The sequence below is a fragment of the Hemitrygon akajei genome, chromosome 14, assembly GCF_048418815.1.
Source record: "Hemitrygon akajei chromosome 14, sHemAka1.3, whole genome shotgun sequence".
Taxonomy (NCBI): Eukaryota; Metazoa; Chordata; class Chondrichthyes; order Myliobatiformes; family Dasyatidae; genus Hemitrygon; species Hemitrygon akajei.
Genome location: NC_133137.1, coordinates 44,245,229 through 44,268,947, shown reverse-complemented (window position 1 = coordinate 44,268,947; position 23,719 = coordinate 44,245,229).

Below are 23,719 nucleotides of genomic sequence, written 5' to 3'. Positions count from 1 at the left end.
TTCTGAGCAATCTGTGTTAGGCATATGTACACCACAATCCAGGCTGAAGTTGAAATGTATAGAATTTAAATGAATACTTCTGAGAACTATGTAATACTCTAAATAAAATTCAATTCAGGAACCTACCACATATCAGTTACTTTGCATTTGCCTTTAGCTTACGATTGCTTTCAAATACTAAAGTTGTGCATTTGGTGATATTACTTAATGTATCTTCTCCAACTTAAGTAGCACAGTCGGAAAATTGGTTGCAGACTGTTCTAAATCATAAGGGAAGTAAACTGAAAAGTTTTACATGACGTTAGCAGATAGCACATTTTGAGCATAATTGAAAGGTGCACTCTTTTTGGCCGAGTACGTTACTTCATGTTCTGAGCAATCTGTGTTAAGTATATGTACACCACTACTGAGAACCATGGAGAACTCAAAATTAAGTTCAATTCAGGAACCCAGCACACTCATAAAATTGGTTGCAGACTGTTCTAAAACATCAGGAAAGAAAAGTTGACAGTTTTACATGAAGTTAGCAGAAAGTACATTTTGAGTAGATTTGAAAGCTGCATCTTTTTGGCGGAGTACGTTACTTCATGTTCTGAGCAATCTGTGTTAAGTATATGTACACCTCAATCCAGGCTGAAGTTGTAATGTATAGCAATTAAATGAATACCTCTGAGAACTATGTAATACTCTAAATAAGGTTCAATTCAGGAACCTACCACATATCATTTACTTTGCATTTGCCTTTAGCTTAAGATTGCTTTCAAATACTGAAGTTGTGTAATTTGTGATATTTCTTTGTGTATCTACTCCAACCTTAGTAGCACACTCGGAAAAGCGTTTGCAGACTGTTCTAAAACATAAGGAAAGAAAAGTTGAAAGTTTTACATGAGGTTAGCAGAAAGTACATTTTGAGCAGAATTGAAAGGTGCACTCTTTTTGGCGGAGTACGTTACTTCATCTTCTGAGCAATCTGTGTTAAGTATATGTACACCACAATTCAGTCTGAGGTGCAAATGTATAGCAATTAAATGAATACTTCTGAGAACTATGTAATACTCTAAATAAGGTTCAATTCAGGAACCTACCACATATCATTTACTTTGCATTTGCCTTTAGCTTAAGATTGCTTTCAAATACTAAAGTTCTGCATTTGTTGATATTGCTGTAAGTATCTTCTCCAATTTTAGTAGCACACTCGGAAAATTGGTTGCAGACTGTTCTAAATCATCAGGGAAGTAAATTTAAAAATTTTTACATGACGTTAGCAGATATTACATTTTCAGCATAATTGAAAGGTGCACTCTTTTTGGCTGAGTACGTTACTTCATGTTCTGAGCAGTCTGTGTTAAGTATATGTACACCACTATTCAGGCTGAAGTGCAAATGTATAGAAATTACATGAATACTTCTGAGAACTGTGTAATACTCCAAATAAAGTTCAATTCAGGAACATACCACATAGCATTTACTTTGCATTTGCCTTTAGCTTACGATTGCTTTCAAATACTGCAGTTGTGCAATTGGTGATATTAATTAATGTATCTTCTCCAACTTAAGTAGCACAGTCGGAAAATTGGTTGCAGACTGTTCTAAATCATAAGGGAAGTAAACTGAAAAGTTTTACATGACGTTAGCAGATAGCACATTTTGAGCATAATTGAAAGGTGCACTCTTTTTGGCTGAGTACGTTACTTCATGTTCTGTGCAATCTGTGTTAAGGATATGTACACCACAATTTAGGCTGAAGTGCAAATGTATAGAAATTACATGAATACTTCTGAGAACTATGTAATTCTCTAAATAAAGTTGAATTCAGGAACCTACCACATAGCATTTACATTGCAACTGCCTTTAGCTGTCCTCTCCTTTCAAAAACTAAAGTTCTATAAGTGGATCTGGTGATATTGAAGTAACTTCTCCAACTTTAACAGCACCCTCATAAATTTCGTTGCAGACAGTTGTAAATGGAATGTGCACTCTTTTTGGATGAGTACGTTACTTCATGTTCTGAGCATTCTGTGTTAAGTATATGTACACCACTACTGAGAACCATGGAGAACTCAAAATTAAGTTCAATTCAGGAACCCAGCACACTCATAAAATTGGTTGCAGACTGTTCTAAAACATCAGGAAAGAAAAGTTGAAAGTTTTACATGAAGTTAGCAGAAGGTACATTTTGAGTAGATTTGAAAGCTGCATCTTTTTGGCGGAGTACGTTACTTCATGTTCTGAGCAATCTGTGTTAAGTATATGTACACCACAATCCAGGCTGAAGTTGAAATGTATAGAAATTAAATGAAAACTTCTGAGAACTATGTAATACTCTAAATAAAGTTCAATTCAGGAACCTACCACATATCATTTACTTTGCATTTGCAATTAGCTTACGATTGCTTTCAAATACTGAAGTTGTGTAATTTGTGATATTACTTAATGTATCTACTCCAACCTTAGTAGCACACTCGGAAAAGCGGTTGCAGACTGTTCTAAAACATAAGGAAAGAAAAGTTGAAAGTTTTACATGAGGTTAGCAGAAAGTACATTTTGAGCAGAATTGAAAGGTGCACTCTTTTTGGCGGAGTACGTTACTTCATCTTCTGAGCAATCTGTGTTAAGTATATGTACACCACAATTCAGTCTGAGGTGCAAATGTATAGAAATTAAATGAATTCTTCTGAGAACTATGTAATACTCTAAATAAAGTTCAATTCAGGAACCTACCACATATCATTTACTTTGCATTTGCCTTTAGCTTACGATTGCTTTCAAATACTAAAGTTGTGCATTTGGTGATATTGCTGAAAGTATCTTCTCCAATTTTAGTAGCACACTCGGAAAATTGGTTGCAGACTGTACTAAACCATCAGGGAAGTAAGTTTAAAAATTTTTACATGACGTTAGCAGATATTACATTTTGAGCATAATTGAAAGGTGCACTCTTTTTGGCTGAGTACGTTACTTCATGTTCTGAGCAATCTGTGTTAAGTATATGTACACCACAATTCAGGCTGAAGTGCAAATGTTTAGAAATTACATAAATACTTCTGAGAACTAAGTAAAACTCTAAATAAGGTTCAATTCAGGAACATACCACATAGCATTTACTTTGCATTTGCCTTTAGCTTACGATTGCTTTCAAATACTGAAGTTGTGCAATTGGTGATATTAATTAATGTATCTTCTCCAACTTAAGTAGCACAGTCGGAAAATTGGTTGCAGAATGTTCTAAATCATAAGGGAAGTAAACTGAAAAGTTTTACATCACGTTAGCAGATAGTACATTTTGAGCATAATTGAAAGCTGCACTCTTTTTGGCTGAGTACGTTACATCATGTTCTGAGCAATCTGTGTTAAGTATATGTACACCACAATTCAGGCTGAAGTGCAAATGTATAGATTACATAAATACTTCTGAGAACTATGTAATACTCTAAATAAAGTTCAATTCAGGAACATACCACATAGTATTTACTTTGCTTTTGCCTTTAGCTTACGATTGCTTTCAAATACTGAAGTTGTGCAATTGGTGATATTAATTAATGTATGTTCTCCAACTTTAGTAGCATACTCATACAATTGGTTGCAGACTGTTCTAAAACATAAGGAAAGAAAAGTTGAAAGTTTTACATGAAGTTAGCAGAAAGTACATTTTGAGTAGAATTGAAAGGTGCATCTTTTTGGCGGAGTACGTTACTTCATGTTCTGAGCAATCTGTGTTAGGCATATGTACACCACAATCCAGGCTGAAGTTGAAATGTATAGAATTTAAATGAATACTTCTGAGAACTATGTAATACTCTAAATAAGGTTCAATTCAGGAACCTACCACATATCATTTACTTTGCATTTGCCTTTAGCTTAAGATTGCTTTCAAATACTAAAGTTGTGCATTTGTTGATATTGCTGTAAGTATCTTCTCCAATTTTAGTAGCACACTCGGAAAATTGGTTGCAGACTGTTCTAAATCATCAGGGAAGTAAATTTAAAAATTTTTACATGACGTTAGCAGATATTACATTTTCAGCATAATTGAAAGGTGCACTCTTTTTGGCTGAGTACGTTACTTCATGTTCTGAGCAGTCTGTGTTAAGTATATGTACACCACTATTCAGGCTGAAGTGCAAATGTATAGAAATTACATGAATACTTCTGAGAACTGTGTAATACTCCAAATAAAGTTCAATTCAGGAACATACCACATAACATTTACTATGCATTTGCCTTTAGCTTACGATTGCTTTCAAATACTAAAGTTGTGCATTTGGTGATATTGATGAAAGTATCTTTTCCAACTTTAGTAGCACACTCGGAAATTTGGTTTACTGAATACTATAAATTGAATACTATGTAATACTCTAAATAAAGTTCAATTCAGGAACACACCACCTAGCATTTACGTTGCATTTGCCTTTAGCTTACGATTGCTTTCAAATACTGAAGTTGCGCAATTGGTGATATTAATTAATGTATCTTCTCCAATTTTAGTAGCACACTCATTAAATTGGTTGCAGACTGTTCTAAAACATCAGGAAAGAAAAGTTGACAGTTTTACATGATGTTAGCAGATAGTACATTTTGAGTAGAATTGAAAGGTGCATCTTTTTGGCGTACGTTACTTCATGTTCTGAGCAATCTGTGTTAGGTATATGTACACCACAATCCAGGCTGAAGTTGAAATGTATAGAAATTAAATGAATACTTCTGAGAACTATGTAATACTCTAAATAAAATTCAATTCAGGAACATACCACATAGCATTTACTTTGCATTTGCCTTTAGCTTACGATTGCTTTCAAATACTAAAGTTGTGCATTTGGTGATATTACTTAATGTATCTTCTCCAACTTAAGTAGCACAGTCGGAAAATTGGTTGCAGACTGTTCTAAATCATAAGGGAAGTAAACTGAAAAGTTTTACATGACGTTAGCAGATAGCACATTTTGAGCATAATTGAAAGGTGCACTCTTTTTGGCCGAGTAGGTTACTTCATGTTCTGAGCAATCTGTGTTAAGGATATGTACACCACAATTTAGGCTGAAGTGCAAATGTATAGAAATTACATGAATACTTCTGAGAACTATGTAATTCTCTAAATAAAGTTGAATTCAGGAACCTACCACATAGCATTTACATTGCAACTGCCTTTAGCTGTCCTCTCCTTTCAAAAACTAAAGTTCTATAAGTGGATCTGGTGATATTGAAGTAACTTCTCCAACTTTAACAGCACCCTCATAAATTTCGTTGCAGACAGTTGTAAATGGAATGTGCACTCTTTTTGGATGAGTACGTTACTTCATGTTCTGAGCATTCTGTGTTAAGTATATGTACACCACTACTGAGAACCATGGAGAACTCAAAATTAAGTTCAATTCAGGAACCCAGCACACTCATAAAATTGGTTGCAGACTGTTCTAAAACATCAGGAAAGAAAAGTTGAAAGTTTTACATGAAGTTAGCAGAAAGTACATTTTGAGTAGATTTGAAAGCTGCATCTTTTTGGCGGAGTACGTTACTTCATGTTCTGAGCAATCTCTGTTAAGTATATGTACACCACAATCCAGGCTGAAGTTGAAATGTATAGAAATTAAATGAAAACTTCTGAGAACTATGTAATACTCTAAATAAAGTTCAATTCAGGAACCTACCACATATCATTTACTTTGCATTTGCAATTAGCTTACGATTGCTTTCAAATACTGAAGTTGTGCAATTGGTGATATTAATTAATGTATCTTCTCCAACTTAAGTAGCACAGTCGGAAAATTGGTTGCAGAATGTTCTAAATCATAAGGGAAGTAAACTGAAAAGTTTTACATCACGTTAGCAGATAGTACATTTTGAGCATAATTGAAAGCTGCACTCTTTTTGGCTGAGTACGTTACATCATGTTCTGAGCAATCTGTGTTAAGTATATGTACACCACAATCCAGGCTGAAGTTGAAATGTATAGAAATTAAATGAAAACTTCTGAGAACTATGTAATACTCTAAATAAAGTTCAATTCAGGAACCTACCACATACCATTTACTTTGCATTTGCAATTAGCTTACGATTGCTTTCAAATACTGAAGTTGTGTAATTTGTGATATTACTTAATGTATCTACTCCAACCTTAGTAGCACACTCGGAAAAGCGTTTGCAGACTGTTCTAAAACATAAGGAAAGAAAAGTTGAAAGTTTTACATGAGGTTAGCAGAAAGTACATTTTGAGCAGAATTGAAAGGTGCACTCTTTTTGGCGGAGTACGTTACTTCATCTTCTGAGCAATCTGTGTTAAGTATATGTACACCACAATTCAGTCTGAGGTGCAAATGTATAGCAATTAAATGAATACTTCTGAGAACTATGTAATACTCTAAATAAAGTTCAATTCAGGAACCTACCACATATCATTTACTTTGCATTTGCCTTTAGCTTACGATTGCTTTCAAATACTAAAGTTGTGCATTTGGTGATATTGCTGAAAGTATCTTCTCCAATTTTAGTAGCACACTCGGAAAATTGGTTGCAGACTGTACTAAACCATCAGGGAAGTAAGTTTAAAAATTTTTACATGGCGTTAGCAGATATTAAATTTTGAGCATAATTGAAAGGTGCACTCTTTTTGGCTGAGTACGTTACTTCATGTTCTGAGCAATCTGTGTTAAGTATATGTACACCACAATTCAGGCTGAAGTGCAAATGTTTAGAAATTACATAAATACTTCTGAGAACTAAGTAATACTCTAAATAAGGTTCAATTCAGGAACATACCACATAGCATTTACTTTGCATTTGCCTTTAGCTTACGATTGCTTTCAAATACTGAAGTTGTGCAATTGGTGATATTAATTAATGTATCTTCTCCAACTTAAGTAGCACAGTCGGAAAATTGGTTGCAGAATGTTCTAAATCATAAGGGAAGTAAACTGAAAAGTTTTACATCACGTTAGCAGAAAGTACATTTTGAGTAGAATTGAAAGGTGCATCTTTTTGGCGGAGTACGTTACTTCATGTTCTGAGCAATCTGTGTTAGGCATATGTACACCACAATCCAGGCTGAAGTTGAAATGTATAGAATTTAAATGAATACTTCTGAGAACTATGTAATACTCTAAATAAGGTTCAATTCAGGAACCTACCACATATCATTTACTTTGCATTTGCCTTTAGCTTAAGATTGCTTTCAAATACTAAAGTTGTGCATTTGTTGATATTGCTGTAAGTATCTTCTCCAATTTTAGTAGCACACTCGGAAAATTGGTTGCAGACTGTTCTAAATCATCAGGGAAGTAAATTTAAAAATTTTTACATGACGTTAGCAGATATTACATTTTCAGCATAATTGAAAGGTGCACTCTTTTTGGCTGAGTACGTTACTTCATGTTCTGAGCAGTCTGTGTTAAGTATATGTACACCACTATTCAGGCTGAAGTGCAAATGTATAGAAATTACATGAATACTTCTGAGAACTGTGTAATACTCCAAATAAAGTTCAATTCAGGAACATACCACATAGCATTTACTTTGCATTTGCCTTTAGCTTACGATTGCTTTCAAATACTGCAGTTGTGCAATTGGTGATATTAATTAATGTATCTTCTCCAACTTAAGTAGCACAGTCGGAAAATTGGTTGCAGACTGTTCTAAATCATAAGGGAAGTAAACTGAAAAGTTTTACATGACGTTAGCAGATAGCACATTTTGAGCATAATTGAAAGGTGCACTCTTTTTGGCTGAGTACGTTACTTCATGTTCTGTGCAATCTGTGTTAAGGATATGTACACCACAATTTAGGCTGAAGTGCAAATGTATAGAAATTACATGAATACTTCTGAGAACTATGTAATTCTCTAAATAAAGTTGAATTCAGGAACCTACCACATAGCATTTACATTGCAACTGCCTTTAGCTGTCCTCTCCTTTCAAAAACTAAAGTTCTATAAGTGGATCTGGTGATATTGAAGTAACTTCTCCAACTTTAACAGCACCCTCATAAATTTCGTTGCAGACAGTTGTAAATGGAATGTGCACTCTTTTTGGATGAGTACGTTACTTCATGTTCTGAGCATTCTGTGTTAAGTATATGTACACCACTACTGAGAACCATGGAGAACTCAAAATTAAGTTCAATTCAGGAACCCAGCACACTCATAAAATTGGTTGCAGACTGTTCTAAAACATCAGGAAAGAAAAGTTGAAAGTTTTACATGAAGTTAGCAGAAAGTACATTTTGAGTAGATTTGAAAGCTGCATCTTTTTGGCGGAGTACGTTACTTCATGTTCTGAGCAATCTCTGTTAAGTATATGTACACCACAATCCAGGCTGAAGTTGAAATGTATAGAAATTAAATGAAAACTTCTGAGAACTATGTAATACTCTAAATAAAGTTCAATTCAGGAACCTACCACATATCATTTACTTTGCATTTGCAATTAGCTTACGATTGCTTTCAAATACTGAAGTTGTGTAATTTGTGATATTACTTAATGTATCTACTCCAACCTTAGTAGCACACTCGGAAAAGCGGTTGCAGACTGTTCTAAAACATAAGGAAAGAAAAGTTGAAAGTTTTACATGAGGTTAGCAGAAAGTACATTTTGAGCAGAATTGAAAGGTGCACTCTTTTTGGCGGAGTACGTTACTTCATCTTCTGAGCAATCTGTGTTAAGTATATGTACACCACAATTCAGTCTGAGGTGCAAATGTATAGAAATTAAATGAATTCTTCTGAGAACTATGTAATACTCTAAATAAAGTTCAATTCAGGAACCTACCACATATCATTTACTTTGCATTTGCCTTTAGCTTACGATTGCTTTCAAATACTAAAGTTGTGCATTTGGTGATATTGCTGAAAGTATCTTCTCCAATTTTAGTAGCACACTCGGAAAATTGGTTGCAGACTGTACTAAACCATCAGGGAAGTAAGTTTAAAAATTTTTACATGACGTTAGCAGATATTACATTTTGAGCATAATTGAAAGGTGCACTCTTTTTGGCTGAGTACGTTACTTCATGTTCTGAGCAATCTGTGTTAAGTATATGTACACCACAATTCAGGCTGAAGTGCAAATGTTTAGAAATTACATAAATACTTCTGAGAACTAAGTAAAACTCTAAATAAGGTTCAATTCAGGAACATACCACATAGCATTTACTTTGCATTTGCCTTTAGCTTACGATTGCTTTCAAATACTGAAGTTGTGCAATTGGTGATATTAATTAATGTATCTTCTCCAACTTAAGTAGCACAGTCGGAAAATTGGTTGCAGAATGTTCTAAATCATAAGGGAAGTAAACTGAAAAGTTTTACATCACGTTAGCAGATAGTACATTTTGAGCATAATTGAAAGCTGCACTCTTTTTGGCTGAGTACGTTACATCATGTTCTGAGCAATCTGTGTTAAGTATATGTACACCACAATTCAGGCTGAAGTGCAAATGTATAGATTACATAAATACTTCTGAGAACTATGTAATACTCTAAATAAAGTTCAATTCAGGAACATACCACATAGTATTTACTTTGCTTTTGCCTTTAGCTTACGATTGCTTTCAAATACTGAAGTTGTGCAATTGGTGATATTAATTAATGTATGTTCTCCAACTTTAGTAGCATACTCATACAATTGGTTGCAGACTGTTCTAAAACATAAGGAAAGAAAAGTTGAAAGTTTTACATGAAGTTAGCAGAAAGTACATTTTGAGTAGAATTGAAAGGTGCATCTTTTTGGCGGAGTACGTTACTTCATGTTCTGAGCAATCTGTGTTAGGCATATGTACACCACAATCCAGGCTGAAGTTGAAATGTATAGAATTTAAATGAATACTTCTGAGAACTATGTAATACTCTAAATAAGGTTCAATTCAGGAACCTACCACATATCATTTACTTTGCATTTGCCTTTAGCTTAAGATTGCTTTCAAATACTAAAGTTGTGCATTTGTTGATATTGCTGTAAGTATCTTCTCCAATTTTAGTAGCACACTCGGAAAATTGGTTGCAGACTGTTCTAAATCATCAGGGAAGTAAATTTAAAAATTTTTACATGACGTTAGCAGATATTACATTTTCAGCATAATTGAAAGGTGCACTCTTTTTGGCTGAGTACGTTACTTCATGTTCTGAGCAGTCTGTGTTAAGTATATGTACACCACTATTCAGGCTGAAGTGCAAATGTATAGAAATTACATGAATACTTCTGAGAACTGTGTAATACTCCAAATAAAGTTCAATTCAGGAACATACCACATAACATTTACTATGCATTTGCCTTTAGCTTACGATTGCTTTCAAATACTAAAGTTGTGCATTTGGTGATATTGATGAAAGTATCTTTTCCAACTTTAGTAGCACACTCGGAAATTTGGTTTACTGAATACTATAAATTGAATACTATGTAATACTCTAAATAAAGTTCAATTCAGGAACACACCACCTAGCATTTACGTTGCATTTGCCTTTAGCTTACGATTGCTTTCAAATACTGAAGTTGCGCAATTGGTGATATTAATTAATGTATCTTCTCCAATTTTAGTAGCACACTCATTAAATTGGTTGCAGACTGTTCTAAAACATCAGGAAAGAAAAGTTGACAGTTTTACATGATGTTAGCAGATAGTACATTTTGAGTAGAATTGAAAGGTGCATCTTTTTGGCGTACGTTACTTCATGTTCTGAGCAATCTGTGTTAGGTATATGTACACCACAATCCAGGCTGAAGTTGAAATGTATAGAAATTAAATGAATACTTCTGAGAACTATGTAATACTCTAAATAAAATTCAATTCAGGAACATACCACATAGCATTTACTTTGCATTTGCCTTTAGCTTACGATTGCTTTCAAATACTAAAGTTGTGCATTTGGTGATATTACTTAATGTATCTTCTCCAACTTAAGTAGCACAGTCGGAAAATTGGTTGCAGACTGTTCTAAATCATAAGGGAAGTAAACTGAAAAGTTTTACATGACGTTAGCAGATAGCACATTTTGAGCATAATTGAAAGGTGCACTCTTTTTGGCCGAGTAGGTTACTTCATGTTCTGAGCAGTCTGTGTTAAGGATATGTACACCACAATTTAGGCTGAAGTGCAAATGTATAGAAATTACATGAATACTTCTGAGAACTATGTAATTCTCTAAATAAAGTTGAATTCAGGAACCTACCACATAGCATTTACATTGCAACTGCCTTTAGCTGTCCTCTCCTTTCAAAAACTAAAGTTCTATAAGTGGATCTGGTGATATTGAAGTAACTTCTCCAACTTTAACAGCACCCTCATAAATTTCGTTGCAGACAGTTGTAAATGGAATGTGCACTCTTTTTGGATGAGTACGTTACTTCATGTTCTGAGCATTCTGTGTTAAGTATATGTACACCACTACTGAGAACCATGGAGAACTCAAAATTAAGTTCAATTCAGGAACCCAGCACACTCATAAAATTGGTTGCAGACTGTTCTAAAACATCAGGAAAGAAAAGTTGAAAGTTTTACATGAAGTTAGCAGAAAGTACATTTTGAGTAGATTTGAAAGCTGCATCTTTTTGGCGGAGTACGTTACTTCATGTTCTGAGCAATCTGTGTTAAGTATATGTACACCACAATCCAGGCTGAAGTTGAAATGTATAGAAATTAAATGAAAACTTCTGAGAACTATGTAATACTCTAAATAAAGTTCAATTCAGGAACCTACCACATATCATTTACTTTGCATTTGCAATTAGCTTACGATTGCTTTCAAATACTGAAGTTGTGCAATTGGTGATATTAATTAATGTATCTTCTCCAACTTAAGTAGCACAGTCGGAAAATTGGTTGCAGAATGTTCTAAATCATAAGGGAAGTAAACTGAAAAGTTTTACATCACGTTAGCAGATAGTACATTTTGAGCATAATTGAAAGCTGCACTCTTTTTGGCTGAGTACGTTACATCATGTTCTGAGCAATCTGTGTTAAGTATATGTACACCACAATTCAGGCTGAAGTGCAAATGTATAGATTACATAAATACTTCTGAGAACTATGTAATACTCTAAATAAAGTTCAATTCAGGAACATACCACATAGTATTTACTTTGCTTTTGCCTTTAGCTTACGATTGCTTTCAAATACTGAAGTTGTGCAATTGGTGATATTAATTAATGTATGTTCTCCAACTTTAGTAGCATACTCATACAATTGGTTGCAGACTGTTCTAAAACATAAGGAAAGAAAAGTTGAAAGTTTTACATGAAGTTAGCAGAAAGTACATTTTGAGTAGAATTGAAAGGTGCATCTTTTTGGCGGAGTACGTTACTTCATGTTCTGAGCAATCTGTGTTAGGCATATGTACACCACAATCCAGGCTGAAGTTGAAATGTATAGAATTTAAATGAATACTTCTGAGAACTATGTAATACTCTAAATAAGGTTCAATTCAGGAACCTACCACATATCATTTACTTTGCATTTGCCTTTAGCTTAAGATTGCTTTCAAATACTAAAGTTGTGCATTTGTTGATATTGCTGTAAGTATCTTCTCCAATTTTAGTAGCACACTCGGAAAATTGGTTGCAGACTGTTCTAAATCATCAGGGAAGTAAATTTAAAAATTTTTACATGACGTTAGCAGATATTACATTTTCAGCATAATTGAAAGGTGCACTCTTTTTGGCTGAGTACGTTACTTCATGTTCTGAGCAGTCTGTGTTAAGTATATGTACACCACTATTCAGGCTGAAGTGCAAATGTATAGAAATTACATGAATACTTCTGAGAACTGTGTAATACTCCAAATAAAGTTCAATTCAGGAACATACCACATAACATTTACTATGCATTTGCCTTTAGCTTACGATTGCTTTCAAATACTAAAGTTGTGCATTTGGTGATATTGATGAAAGTATCTTTTCCAACTTTAGTAGCACACTCGGAAATTTGGTTTACTGAATACTATAAATTGAATACTATGTAATACTCTAAATAAAGTTCAATTCAGGAACACACCACCTAGCATTTACGTTGCATTTGCCTTTAGCTTACGATTGCTTTCAAATACTGAAGTTGCGCAATTGGTGATATTAATTAATGTATCTTCTCCAATTTTAGTAGCACACTCATTAAATTGGTTGCAGACTGTTCTAAAACATCAGGAAAGAAAAGTTGACAGTTTTACATGATGTTAGCAGATAGTACATTTTGAGTAGAATTGAAAGGTGCATCTTTTTGGCGTACGTTACTTCATGTTCTGAGCAATCTGTGTTAGGTATATGTACACCACAATCCAGGCTGAAGTTGAAATGTATAGAAATTAAATGAATACTTCTGAGAACTATGTAATACTCTAAATAAAATTCAATTCAGGAACATACCACATAGCATTTACTTTGCATTTGCCTTTAGCTTACGATTGCTTTCAAATACTAAAGTTGTGCATTTGGTGATATTACTTAATGTATCTTCTCCAACTTAAGTAGCACAGTCGGAAAATTGGTTGCAGACTGTTCTAAATCATAAGGGAAGTAAACTGAAAAGTTTTACATGACGTTAGCAGATAGCACATTTTGAGCATAATTGAAAGGTGCACTCTTTTTGGCCGAGTAGGTTACTTCATGTTCTGAGCAATCTGTGTTAAGGATATGTACACCACAATTTAGGCTGAAGTGCAAATGTATAGAAATTACATGAATACTTCTGAGAACTATGTAATTCTCTAAATAAAGTTGAATTCAGGAACCTACCACATAGCATTTACATTGCAACTGCCTTTAGCTGTCCTCTCCTTTCAAAAACTAAAGTTCTATAAGTGGATCTGGTGATATTGAAGTAACTTCTCCAACTTTAACAGCACCCTCATAAATTTCGTTGCAGACAGTTGTAAATGGAATGTGCACTCTTTTTGGATGAGTACGTTACTTCATGTTCTGAGCATTCTGTGTTAAGTATATGTACACCACTACTGAGAACCATGGAGAACTCAAAATTAAGTTCAATTCAGGAACCCAGCACACTCATAAAATTGGTTGCAGACTGTTCTAAAACATCAGGAAAGAAAAGTTGAAAGTTTTACATGAAGTTAGCAGAAAGTACATTTTGAGTAGATTTGAAAGCTGCATCTTTTTGGCGGAGTACGTTACTTCATGTTCTGAGCAATCTCTGTTAAGTATATGTACACCACAATCCAGGCTGAAGTTGAAATGTATAGAAATTAAATGAAAACTTCTGAGAACTATGTAATACTCTAAATAAAGTTCAATTCAGGAACCTACCACATATCATTTACTTTGCATTTGCAATTAGCTTACGATTGCTTTCAAATACTGAAGTTGTGCAATTGGTGATATTAATTAATGTATCTTCTCCAACTTAAGTAGCACAGTCGGAAAATTGGTTGCAGAATGTTCTAAATCATAAGGGAAGTAAACTGAAAAGTTTTACATCACGTTAGCAGATAGTACATTTTGAGCATAATTGAAAGCTGCACTCTTTTTGGCTGAGTACGTTACATCATGTTCTGAGCAATCTGTGTTAAGTATATGTACACCACAATTCAGGCTGAAGTGCAAATGTATAGATTACATAAATACTTCTGAGAACTATGTAATACTCTAAATAAAGTTCAATTCAGGAACATACCACATAGTATTTACTTTGCTTTTGCCTTTAGCTTACGATTGCTTTCAAATACTGAAGTTGTGCAATTGGTGATATTAATTAATGTATGTTCTCCAACTTTAGTAGCATACTCATACAATTGGTTGCAGACTGTTCTAAAACATAAGGAAAGAAAAGTTGAAAGTTTTACATGAAGTTAGCAGAAAGTACATTTTGAGTAGAATTGAAAGGTGCATCTTTTTGGCGGAGTACGTTACTTCATGTTCTGAGCAATCTGTGTTAGGCATATGTACACCACAATCCAGGCTGAAGTTGAAATGTATAGAATTTAAATGAATACTTCTGAGAACTATGTAATACTCTAAATAAGGTTCAATTCAGGAACCTACCACATATCATTTACTTTGCATTTGCCTTTAGCTTAAGATTGCTTTCAAATACTAAAGTTGTGCATTTGTTGATATTGCTGTAAGTATCTTCTCCAATTTTAGTAGCACACTCGGAAAATTGGTTGCAGACTGTTCTAAATCATCAGGGAAGTAAATTTAAAAATTTTTACATGACGTTAGCAGATATTACATTTTCAGCATAATTGAAAGGTGCACTCTTTTTGGCTGAGTACGTTACTTCATGTTCTGAGCAGTCTGTGTTAAGTATATGTACACCACTATTCAGGCTGAAGTGCAAATGTATAGAAATTACATGAATACTTCTGAGAACTGTGTAATACTCCAAATAAAGTTCAATTCAGGAACATACCACATAACATTTACTATGCATTTGCCTTTAGCTTACGATTGCTTTCAAATACTAAAGTTGTGCATTTGGTGATATTGATGAAAGTATCTTTTCCAACTTTAGTAGCACACTCGGAAATTTGGTTTACTGAATACTATAAATTGAATACTATGTAATACTCTAAATAAAGTTCAATTCAGGAACACACCACCTAGCATTTACGTTGCATTTGCCTTTAGCTTACGATTGCTTTCAAATACTGAAGTTGCGCAATTGGTGATATTAATTAATGTATCTTCTCCAATTTTAGTAGCACACTCATTAAATTGGTTGCAGACTGTTCTAAAACATCAGGAAAGAAAAGTTGACAGTTTTACATGATGTTAGCAGATAGTACATTTTGAGTAGAATTGAAAGGTGCATCTTTTTGGCGTACGTTACTTCATGTTCTGAGCAATCTGTGTTAGGTATATGTACACCACAATCCAGGCTGAAGTTGAAATGTATAGAAATTAAATGAATACTTCTGAGAACTATGTAATACTCTAAATAAAATTCAATTCAGGAACATACCACATAGCATTTACTTTGCATTTGCCTTTAGCTTACGATTGCTTTCAAATACTAAAGTTGTGCATTTGGTGATATTACTTAATGTATCTTCTCCAACTTAAGTAGCACAGTCGGAAAATTGGTTGCAGACTGTTCTAAATCATAAGGGAAGTAAACTGAAAAGTTTTACATGACGTTAGCAGATAGCACATTTTGAGCATAATTGAAAGGTGCACTCTTTTTGGCCGAGTAGGTTACTTCATGTTCTGAGCAATCTGTGTTAAGGATATGTACACCACAATTTAGGCTGAAGTGCAAATGTATAGAAATTACATGAATACTTCTGAGAACTATGTAATTCTCTAAATAAAGTTGAATTCAGGAACCTACCACATAGCATTTACATTGCAACTGCCTTTAGCTGTCCTCTCCTTTCAAAAACTAAAGTTCTATAAGTGGATCTGGTGATATTGAAGTAACTTCTCCAACTTTAACAGCACCCTCATAAATTTCGTTGCAGACAGTTGTAAATGGAATGTGCACTCTTTTTGGATGAGTACGTTACTTCATGTTCTGAGCATTCTGTGTTAAGTATATGTACACCACTACTGAGAACCATGGAGAACTCAAAATTAAGTTCAATTCAGGAACCCAGCACACTCATAAAATTGGTTGCAGACTGTTCTAAAACATCAGGAAAGAAAAGTTGAAAGTTTTACATGAAGTTAGCAGAAAGTACATTTTGAGTAGATTTGAAAGCTGCATCTTTTTGGCGGAGTACGTTACTTCATGTTCTGAGCAATCTCTGTTAAGTATATGTACACCACAATCCAGGCTGAAGTTGAAATGTATAGAAATTAAATGAAAACTTCTGAGAACTATGTAATACTCTAAATAAAGTTCAATTCAGGAACCTACCACATATCATTTACTTTGCATTTGCAATTAGCTTACGATTGCTTTCAAATACTGAAGTTGTGCAATTGGTGATATTAATTAATGTATCTTCTCCAACTTAAGTAGCACAGTCGGAAAATTGGTTGCAGAATGTTCTAAATCATAAGGGAAGTAAACTGAAAAGTTTTACATCACGTTAGCAGATAGTACATTTTGAGCATAATTGAAAGCTGCACTCTTTTTGGCTGAGTACGTTACATCATGTTCTGAGCAATCTGTGTTAAGTATATGTACACCACAATTCAGGCTGAAGTGCAAATGTATAGATTACATAAATACTTCTGAGAACTATGTAATACTCTAAATAAAGTTCAATTCAGGAACATACCACATAGTATTTACTTTGCTTTTGCCTTTAGCTTACGATTGCTTTCAAATACTGAAGTTGTGCAATTGGTGATATTAATTAATGTATGTTCTCCAACTTTAGTAGCATACTCATACAATTGGTTGCAGACTGTTCTAAAACATAAGGAAAGAAAAGTTGAAAGTTTTACATGAAGTTAGCAGAAAGTACATTTTGAGTAGAATTGAAAGGTGCATCTTTTTGGCGGAGTACGTTACTTCATGTTCTGAGCAATCTGTGTTAGGCATATGTACACCACAATCCAGGCTGAAGTTGAAATGTATAGAATTTAAATGAATACTTCTGAGAACTATGTAATACTCTAAATAAGGTTCAATTCAGGAACCTACCACATATCATTTACTTTGCATTTGCCTTTAGCTTAAGATTGCTTTCAAATACTAAAGTTGTGCATTTGTTGATATTGCTGTAAGTATCTTCTCCAATTTTAGTAGCACACTCGGAAAATTGGTTGCAGACTGTTCTAAATCATCAGGGAAGTAAATTTAAAAATTTTTACATGACGTTAGCAGATATTACATTTTCAGCATAATTGAAAGGTGCACTCTTTTTGGCTGAGTACGTTACTTCATGTTCTGAGCAGTCTGTGTTAAGTATATGTACACCACTATTCAGGCTGAAGTGCAAATGTATAGAAATTACATGAATACTTCTGAGAACTGTGTAATACTCCAAATAAAGTTCAATTCAGGAACATACCACATAACATTTACTATGCATTTGCCTTTAGCTTACGATTGCTTTCAAATACTAAAGTTGTGCATTTGGTGATATTGATGAAAGTATCTTTTCCAACTTTAGTAGCACACTCGGAAATTTGGTTTACTGAATACTATAAATTGAATACTATGTAATACTCTAAATAAAGTTCAATTCAGGAACACACCACCTAGCATTTACGTTGCATTTGCCTTTAGCTTACGATTGCTTTCAAATACTGAAGTTGCGCAATTGGTGATATTAATTAATGTATCTTCTCCAATTTTAGTAGCACACTCATTAAATTGGTTGCAGACTGTTCTAAAACATCAGGAAAGAAAAGTTGACAGTTTTACATGATGTTAGCAGATAGTACATTTTGAGTAGAATTGAAAGGTGCATCTTTTTGGCGTACGTTACTTCATGTTCTGAGCAATCTGTGTTAGGTATATGTACACCACAATCCAGGCTGAAGTTGAAATGTATAGAAATTAAATGAATACTTCTGAGAACTATGTAATACTCTAAATAAAATTCAATTCAGGAACATACCACATAGCATTTACTTTGCATTTGCCTTTAGCTTACGATTGCTTTCAAATACTAAAGTTGTGCATTTGGTGATATTACTTAATGTATCTTCTCCAACTTAAGTAGCACAGTCGGAAAATTGGTTGCAGACTGTTCTAAATCATAAGGGAAGTAAACTGAAAAGTTTTACATGACGTTAGCAGATAGCACATTTTGAGCATAATTGAAAGGTGCACTCTTTTTGGCCGAGTAGGTTACTTCATGTTCTGAGCAATCTGTGTTAAGGATATGTACACCACAATTTAGGCTGAAGTGCAAATGTATAGAAATTACATGAATACTTCTGAGAACTATGTAATTCTCTAAATAAAGTTGAATTCAGGAACCTACCACATAGCATTTACATTGCAACTGCCTTTAGCTGTCCTCTCCTTTCAAAAACTAAAGTTCTATAAGTGGATCTGGTGATATTGAAGTAACTTCTCCAACTTTAACAGCACCCTCATAAATTTCGTTGCAGACAGTTGTAAATGGAATGTGCACTCTTTTTGGATGAGTACGTTACTTCATGTTCTGAGCATTCTGTGTTAAGTATATGTACACCACTACTGAGAACCATGGAGAACTCAAAATTAAGTTCAATTCAGGAACCCAGCACACTCATAAAATTGGTTGCAGACTGTTCTAAAACATCAGGAAAGAAAAGTTGAAAGTTTTACATGAAGTTAGCAGAAAGTACATTTTGAGTAGATTTGAAAGCTGCATCTTTTTGGCGGAGTACGTTACTTCATGTTCTGAGCAATCTCTGTTAAGTATATGTACACCACAATCCAGGCTGAAGTTGAAATGTATAGAAATTAAATGAAAACTTCTGAGAACTATGTAATACTCTAAATAAAGTTCAATTCAGGAACCTACCACATATCATTTACTTTGCATTTGCAATTAGCTTACGATTGCTTTCAAATACTGAAGTTGTGCAATTGGTGATATTAATTAATGTATCTTCTCCAACTTAAGTAGCACAGTCGGAAAATTGGTTGCAGAATGTTCTAAATCATAAGGGAAGTAAACTGAAAAGTTTTACATCACGTTAGCAGATAGTACATTTTGAGCATAATTGAAAGCTGCACTCTTTTTGGCTGAGTACGTTACATCATGTTCTGAGCAATCTGTGTTAAGTATATGTACACCACAATTCAGGCTGAAGTGCAAATGTATAGATTACATAAATACTTCTGAGAACTATGTAATACTCTAAATAAAGTTCAATTCAGGAACATACCACATAGTATTTACTTTGCTTTTGCCTTTAGCTTACGATTGCTTTCAAATACTGAAGTTGTGCAATTGGTGATATTAATTAATGTATGTTCTCCAACTTTAGTAGCATACTCATACAATTGGTTGCAGACTGTTCTAAAACATAAGGAAAGAAAAGTTGAAAGTTTTACATGAAGTTAGCAGAAAGTACATTTTGAGTAGAATTGAAAGGTGCATCTTTTTGGCGGAGTACGTTACTTCATGTTCTGAGCAATCTGTGTTAGGCATATGTACACCACAATCCAGGCTGAAGTTGAAATGTATAGAATTTAAATGAATACTTCTGAGAACTATGTAATACTCTAAATAAGGTTCAATTCAGGAACCTACCACATATCATTTACTTTGCATTTGCCTTTAGCTTAAGATTGCTTTCAAATACTAAAGTTGTGCATTTGTTGATATTGCTGTAAGTATCTTCTCCAATTTTAGTAGCACACTCGGAAAATTGGTTGCAGACTGTTCTAAATCATCAGGGAAGTAAATTTAAAAATTTTTACATGACGTTAGCAGATATTACATTTTCAGCATAATTGAAAGGTGCACTCTTTTTGGCTGAGTACGTTACTTCATGTTCTGAGCAGTCTGTGTTAAGTATATGTACACCACTATTCAGGCTGAAGTGCAAATGTATAGAAATTACATGAATACTTCTGAGAACTGTGTAATACTCCAAATAAAGTTCAATTCAGGAACATACCACATAACATTTACTATGCATTTGCCTTTAGCTTACGATTGCTTTCAAATACTAAAGTTGTGCATTTGGTGATATTGATGAAAGTATCTTTTCCAACTTTAGTAGCACACTCGGAAATTTGGTTTACTGAATACTATAAATTGAATACTATGTAATACTCTAAATAAAGTTCAATTCAGGAACACACCACCTAGCATTTACGTTGCATTTGCCTTTAGCTTACGATTGCTTTCAAATACTGAAGTTGCGCAATTGGTGATATTAATTAATGTATCTTCTCCAATTTTAGTAGCACACTCATTAAATTGGTTGCAGACTGTTCTAAAACATCAGGAAAGAAAAGTTGACAGTTTTACATGATGTTAGCAGATAGTACATTTTGAGTAGAATTGAAAGGTGCATCTTTTTGGCGTACGTTACTTCATGTTCTGAGCAATCTGTGTTAGGTATATGTACACCACAATCCAGGCTGAAGTTGAAATGTATAGAAATTAAATGAATACTTCTGAGAACTATGTAATACTCTAAATAAAATTCAATTCAGGAACATACCACATAGCATTTACTTTGCATTTGCCTTTAGCTTACGATTGCTTTCAAATACTAAAGTTGTGCATTTGGTGATATTACTTAATGTATCTTCTCCAACTTAAGTAGCACAGTCGGAAAATTGGTTGCAGACTGTTCTAAATCATAAGGGAAGTAAACTGAAAAGTTTTACATGACGTTAGCAGATAGCACATTTTGAGCATAATTGAAAGGTGCACTCTTTTTGGCCGAGTAGGTTACTTCATGTTCTGAGCAATCTGTGTTAAGGATATGTACACCACAATTTAGGCTGAAGTGCAAATGTATAGAAATTACATGAATACTTCTGAGAACTATGTAATTCTCTAAATAAAGTTGAATTCAGGAACCTACCACATAGCATTTACATTGCAACTGCCTTTAGCTGTCCTCTCCTTTCAAAAACTAAAGTTCTATAAGTGGATCTGGTGATATTGAAGTAACTTCTCCAACTTTAACAGCACCCTCATAAATTTCGTTGCAGACAGTTGTAAATGGAATGTGCACTCTTTTTGGATGAGTACGTTACTTCATGTTCTGAGCATTCTGTGTTAAGTATATGTACACCACTACTGAGAACCATGGAGAACTCAAAATTAAGTTCAATTCAGGAACCCAGCACACTCATAAAATTGGTTGCAGACTGTTCTAAAACATCAGGAAAGAAAAGTTGAAAGTTTTACATGAAGTTAGCAGAAAGTACATTTTGAGTAGATTTGAAAGCTGCATCTTTTTGGCGGAGTACGTTACTTCATGTTCTGAGCAATCTCTGTTAAGTATATGTACACCACAATCCAGGCTGAAGTTGAAATGTATAGAAATTAAATGAAAACTTCTGAGAACTATGTAATACTCTAAATAAAGTTCAATTCAGGAACCTACCACATATCATTTACTTTGCATTTGCAATTAGCTTACGATTGCTTTCAAATACTGAAGTTGTGCAATTGGTGATATTAATTAATGTATCTTCTCCAACTTAAGTAGCACAGTCGGAAAATTGGTTGCAGAATGTTCTAAATCATAAGGGAAGTAAACTGAAAAGTTTTACATCACGTTAGCAGATAGTACATTTTGAGCATAATTGAAAGCTGCACTCTTTTTGGCTGAGTACGTTACATCATGTTCTGAGCAATCTGTGTTAAGTATATGTACACCACAATTCAGGCTGAAGTGCAAATGTATAGATTACATAAATACTTCTGAGAACTATGTAATACTCTAAATAAAGTTCAATTCAGGAACATACCACATAGTATTTACTTTGCTTTTGCCTTTAGCTTACGATTGCTTTCAAATACTGAAGTTGTGCAATTGGTGATATTAATTAATGTATGTTCTCCAACTTTAGTAGCATACTCATACAATTGGTTGCAGACTGTTCTAAAACATAAGGAAAGAAAAGTTGAAAGTTTTACATGAAGTTAGCAGAAAGTACATTTTGAGTAGAATTGAAAGGTGCATCTTTTTGGCGGAGTACGTTACTTCATGTTCTGAGCAATCTGTGTTAGGCATATGTACACCACAATCCAGGCTGAAGTTGAAATGTATAGAATTTAAATGAATACTTCTGAGAACTATGTAATACTCTAAATAAGGTTCAATTCAGGAACCTACCACATATCATTTACTTTGCATTTGCCTTTAGCTTAAGATTGCTTTCAAATACTAAAGTTGTGCATTTGTTGATATTGCTGTAAGTATCTTCTCCAATTTTAGTAGCACACTCGGAAAATTGGTTGCAGACTGTTCTAAATCATCAGGGAAGTAAATTTAAAAATTTTTACATGACGTTAGCAGATATTACATTTTCAGCATAATTGAAAGGTGCACTCTTTTTGGCTGAGTACGTTACTTCATGTTCTGAGCAGTCTGTGTTAAGTATATGTACACCACTATTCAGGCTGAAGTGCAAATGTATAGAAATTACATGAATACTTCTGAGAACTGTGTAATACTCCAAATAAAGTTCAATTCAGGAACATACCACATAACATTTACTATGCATTTGCCTTTAGCTTACGATTGCTTTCAAATACTAAAGTTGTGCATTTGGTGATATTGATGAAAGTATCTTTTCCAACTTTAGTAGCACACTCGGAAATTTGGTTTACTGAATACTATAAATTGAATACTATGTAATACTCTAAATAAAGTTCAATTCAGGAACACACCACCTAGCATTTACGTTGCATTTGCCTTTAGCTTACGATTGCTTTCAAATACTGAAGTTGCGCAATTGGTGATATTAATTAATGTATCTTCTCCAATTTTAGTAGCACACTCATTAAATTGGTTGCAGACTGTTCTAAAACATCAGGAAAGAAAAGTTGACAGTTTTACATGATGTTAGCAGATAGTACATTTTGAGTAGAATTGAAAGGTGCATCTTTTTGGCGTACGTTACTTCATGTTCTGAGCAATCTGTGTTAGGTATATGTACACCACAATCCAGGCTGAAGTTGAAATGTATAGAAATTAAATGAATACTTCTGAGAACTATGTAATACTCTAAATAAAATTCAATTCAGGAACATACCACATAGCATTTACTTTGCATTTGCCTTTAGCTTACGATTGCTTTCAAATACTAAAGTTGTGCATTTGGTGATATTACTTAATGTATCTTCTCCAACTTAAGTAGCACAGTCGGAAAATTGGTTGCAGACTGTTCTAAATCATAAGGGAAGTAAACTGAAAAGTT